This window comes from Copidosoma floridanum, unplaced genomic scaffold, assembly GCF_036245765.1.
Source record: "Copidosoma floridanum isolate Cflo_tuat_1 unplaced genomic scaffold, Cflo_Japanese_pri ptg000098l, whole genome shotgun sequence".
Taxonomy (NCBI): domain Eukaryota; kingdom Metazoa; phylum Arthropoda; class Insecta; order Hymenoptera; family Encyrtidae; genus Copidosoma; species Copidosoma floridanum.
Genome location: NW_028321975.1, coordinates 20,001 through 25,000, shown reverse-complemented (window position 1 = coordinate 25,000; position 5,000 = coordinate 20,001). Strand labels below are relative to the sequence as shown.

Here is a 5,000-nt window from a genome sequence, read left to right as displayed (position 1 = left end):
CCTCCGCTTAATAATATGCTTAAATTCAGCGGGTATTCTCGCCTGCTCTGAGGTCGTCTTGATTAATTTTTTTTATGTACGATAATAATTTTGTCTCAACATTGTGCTTTTCGAAGTTCAATTGAGACAAAAAAAAAAATATTTTCACACACGTACAACGTTGGAAAAAAAAAAAAATAACAAAAAAAAAAGAAAGATAAAATAAAAGGATTGCACATCGACCGGATGGTAATGTTTTTTTTTTGTCTCCTATTTTTTCTTCCTTCCTTTCCTCACCTCCTGCGACGCTTTATTTTTTTTTTGCTTTGCTTTCAAAACCGCGACGCAAAAGTATTTTTGACGATCGTACGGCTCGTCCGGTCCGCTCTTGATTCAACAGTGTTCGGATGAACAATTATTTAATGAGAGCTCCGGGACTCGGGCGAACGACGACCAAAAAAGAAAAGTTGGGAAGAAAAAAAAAAACAATAAAAAATAAAAAGAATGACAAACGATTCAAACGGCATCAACGTTGCCGCTTTAACCGGTCAAATTTTTATTTCTCGTTTTCGACAATCCATTATTTCATCTTTTCTTTTTTAAGTATTCTTTTTTTATTTCGAGCGACGCATTTGATTTCATACGAACGCCCAATTATTTCGCTCGTACACTCGAAGAAAAACTATACGACGGGTAGTTGATAACGACGCGTCGGGTTTCTCTTCGTGACCAGCAGTCTTTTTGTTTTTTTTTTTTATCGAACGACCCTCAGCCAGACGTGGTCCAGGAAATATATCCGAGGACCGCAATGTGCGTTCAAAGTGTCGATGTTCATGTGTCCTGCAGTTCACAAGTTGACGCGCAATTAGCTGCGTTCTTCATCGACCCACGAGCCAAGTGATCCACCGTTCAGGGTAATCAATTTATTTTTATCATTATTATAGTTTATTTTTCACACTTACAGTGTAATATTTTCTCGGTCAATTCGTATTTTTTATTATACGAAAAATGACCAATACAAAACGCAACGGAGAGCCAGGCTCTTTCGAATAAAAAGTGTGCCCATCGGTTCTCCGTTGGGCCACCCCGCTGCGTCCCGCAAATGCGACACGAGCGGCAGGCATTGGGGCGCACCACGAAATATTACGAAACTTTTTGATAACGAGCGGCGTCTCCCATTTCTTTTTATCTTGAGAACAAGATGAAAGGGGCAATAACGGCGACACGCATACAGTTCATAATATTTCGCGACATTTATACGCAGAGTCTCGGCTTATTGGGGCGTAAAATCATTCCAAAACCTTGGATAATAACGCGTACACGCTATTATCCTCGTAAGCTCGATCATGTCATTAAAACGAAGTGATTGCATGACCACCGAATGACGACGTTCCCCCTCGTTACAACGAGGCTTTCAACATAATAACCGTTGACTCGAGGAAAACGCTGTCCGGTCGAAATTCAATCTTCGTGATAAAATCCGTGACCAATAGCCTCGAGGTTGCCACGGCAAGACACTGGTTAATGAAAAGAAAAAATAAAGATCCGTTGTGCACGCGCACCCTACGATTTTTACGTAGGTGCGCGAGGGCAAGCGTGGCCAGCCCGATCGTATGTTTCAACTATTATAGAACAAAGACGCTAGGCATTGGCGCACGCATCGAAACCTACGACCGCCAATCCGTTAACTTAATTTTTCACAGCCCCTTGTCAAAGGAGGGAGAAAGAAAAAGTAACGTGGCGCGAGGCGCGTAAATACAACGATTATACATTTTCCTTCGGCGCAGCTTTCAAACAAAATTTCTTTTTTTTTTTTTTTTTTTCTTTCATGACAAACGTTGCGACGTCTTACGTGCGAACGTTAATGATCCTTCCGCAGGTTCACCTACGGAAACCTTGTTACGACTTTTACTTCCTCTAAATGATCAAGTTTGGTCATCTTCCCAGTGCAATCGGCAACGCAACGAGTGCGTTGCCGCGCGTCAGTCCGAAGACCTCACTAAATCATTCAATCGGTAGTAGCGACGGGCGGTGTGTACAAAGGGCAGGGACGTAATCAACGCGAGCTTATGACTCGCGCTTACTGGGAATTCCTCGTTCATGGGGAATAATTGCAAGCCCCAATCCCTAGCACGAAGGAGGTTCAGCGGGTTACCCGGGCCTTTCGGCCAGGGAGGACACGCTGATTCCTTCAGTGTAGCGCGCGTGCGGCCCAGAACATCTAAGGGCATCACAGACCTGTTATTGCTCAATCTCGTGCGGCTAGACGCCGTCTGTCCCTCTAAGAAGATTTTTGTGTACGTCGGTAGTAAAAACCAAAAACCACCGCCAGCCCCGCGCGACACCGACGGATTGGATACCGTCAAACATCGCACGAAGCATGCGACGGGGCCTTGGCCTTCGAGATACCAGAAGTAACGCCTATTTAGCAGGCTAGAGTCTCGTTCGTTATCGGAATTAACCAGACAAATCGCTCCACCAACTAAGAACGGCCATGCACCACCACCCACCGAATCAAGAAAGAGCTATCAATCTGTCAATCCTTCCGGTGTCCGGGCCTGGTGAGGTTTCCCGTGTTGAGTCAAATTAAGCCGCAGGCTCCACTCCTGGTGGTGCCCTTCCGTCAATTCCTTTAAGTTTCAGCTTTGCAACCATACTTCCCCCGGAACCCAAAAGCTTTGGTTTCCCGGAAGCTGCCCGTCGAGTCATCGGAGGAACATCGACGGATCGCTAGCTGGCATCGTTTATGGTTAGAACTAGGGCGGTATCTGATCGCCTTCGAACCTCTAACTTTCGTTCTTGATTAATGAAAACATTTTTGGCAAATGCTTTCGCTTCTGTCCGTCTTGCGACGATCCAAGAATTTCACCTCTAACGTCGCAATACGAATGCCCCCATCTGTCCCTATTAATCATTACCTCGGGGTTCCGAACACCAACAAAATAGAACCGAGATCCTATTCCATTATTCCATGCACTGGTATTCAGGCGTTAACAAGCCTGCTTTGAGCACTCTAATTTGTTCAAAGTAAACGTACCGGCCCAACGCCACACCCGGTGAAGAGCATGGCGATGGGATTAAGCTGGGCCGCTCTTGCGCACGCACGCGACGGGCCAACGCCAACGACGGTAAAGCCGCTAGGCCGACCCGTGCGAGACGGACGCTCGAGCTAAGCCCACCGGTAGGACGTCCCACAATCTTGTCAGTTAAACATCGCGAGCGATGAACCAACAGCGTGGCACACAGATTCAACTACGAGCTTTTTAACCGCAACAACTTTAATATACGCTATTGGAGCTGGAATTACCGCGGCTGCTGGCACCAGACTTGCCCTCCAATGGATCCTCGTTAAAGGATTTAAAGTGTACTCATTCCGATTACGGGGCCTCGGATGAGTCCCGTATCGTTATTTTTCGTCACTACCTCCCCGTGCCGGGAGTGGGTAATTTGCGCGCCTGCTGCCTTCCTTGGATGTGGTAGCCGTTTCTCAGGCTCCCTCTCCGGAATCAAACCCTGATTCTCCGTTACCCGTTACAACCATGGTAAGCGCAGAACTTACCATCGACAGTTGATAAGGCAAACATTTGAAAGATGCGTCGCCGGTACGAGGACCGTGCGATCAGCCAAAAGTTATTCAGAGTCACCACAAACTTTTACGATGGACGAGAGAACGCGCGTGAACGCGTCCCCGCCACCGATTGGTTTTGATCTAATAAAAGCGTCCCTTCCATCTCTGGTTAGGACTCTGGTTTGCATGTATTAGCTCTAGAATTACCACAGTTATCCAAGTAAATGTGGGTACGATCTAAGGAACCATAACTGATTTAATGAGCCATTCGCGGTTTCACCTTAATTTGGCATGCACTGAGACATGCATGGCTTAATCTTTGAGACAAGCATATGACTACTGGCAGGATCAACCAGGGAGCTTCGTTTGTCAAAATTAAATTCAAAGCACACAACTCGGAGTGGCCTAAGGACAATGACGTCCCGTTGACCGGCTCGTTGTTGAATTGCGCTATCTTGCGTGTCTTGCGAAATACGCCGAGGAACGTGGAAGAAAACATGATTTTATCCCGAAAGGATCCAATCGATAATTCGACGACGAGTCCACGACGCATCCGACACTTGAAGCTTAAATCTTCAGCTCTCGTCGTTAAAAACGAGGGTGAATTTTTTTTCTTTCAAATTCCGGTCGACCATCGCTCAACAAGCGTCAACAACGTCCCAAACGCCGCGTTGCCTTACCGGGGTAATAAAAGCCAAGGGCCTCAGAACTTCCGGAAGGGGCGACGAAGACCGTTCGTTATTCGTTGTTGACGACGCCTCGCTATGGGCCGCCCGCGGCACTTTTGTCATTCGAACGACCCGGTAAATGAACAATACCGGGTCGGCACGGCGAGCTTCGAGGTGCCGTAATTAAACTCGAAGCAGGGCCACGTGAATTTATCATTCAAGTGTCAACAGTCTCTCGTGAGAGTTGCGTGTTAACAAATACCCGACGATATGGTCGCTGACGCTAGGCCAGGGCTTACCGCAGTGGTATACGTACGGGAGGTACACGTTGTATCCTCGCTCGGTATCGAGTGAGTCGATGCTCGGTTAGCATACCGTCGACAAGCTACGAGCCACGTCGACGGCGCATGCAACGCCAGAGGCGCGATCCGCATTGAGGGCCATTCGGTCGAAGACGCTGACCCGCGGAAATGCTGTGAATTGAGGCTTGGCTTGACAAGCGAACCGTCTCACTAGTGCCGAGGCGTCCTCGGGCGCGGCGAAGCAAAGTACCGTTTAACACGCAATTAAGCGAGACGAAAGTTTCCAATGACAATGACGCGCATTGCTTTCGGATCGACGGTGCGTAAAATTTTACAAGTTCGAGACGCGCATTGCTTACGAAACAACGCGCATTGCTTTCGCGTTACGGCTGAGGGCCACTCGTTCGTCGGTCACTGCCACGCGGATTGCTCTTTTGACAAGCGCATTGCCCTTGGAGCATACATATCCTCAAGAAATTGATG

The 5,000-nt window shown here is 47.6% G+C and overlaps 3 non-coding genes across 3 annotated transcripts in view; all 3 read right to left on the bottom strand.

The window, feature by feature from the left end:
* LOC149372901 (large subunit ribosomal RNA) overlaps positions 1 to 56 on the bottom strand; it is a 4,179-nt gene extending 4,123 nt beyond the window's left edge. The window contains exon 1 of the ribosomal RNA XR_016293603.1: positions 1 to 56. This exon is cut by the window's left edge and continues 4,123 nt beyond it. This is a non-coding gene — a ribosomal RNA (large subunit ribosomal RNA).
* Positions 57 to 741: 685 nt separating this feature from the next.
* LOC149372900 (5.8S ribosomal RNA) lies at positions 742 to 896 on the bottom strand. The gene has a single exon (XR_016293607.1). It is a non-coding gene; the product is annotated as a 5.8S ribosomal RNA (ribosomal RNA).
* Positions 897 to 1,841: 945 nt separating this feature from the next.
* On the bottom strand, positions 1,842 to 3,906 carry LOC149372899 (small subunit ribosomal RNA). Its single transcript, XR_016293601.1, has one exon. It is a non-coding gene; the product is annotated as a small subunit ribosomal RNA (ribosomal RNA).
* Positions 3,907 to 5,000: the final 1,094 nt, after the last annotated feature.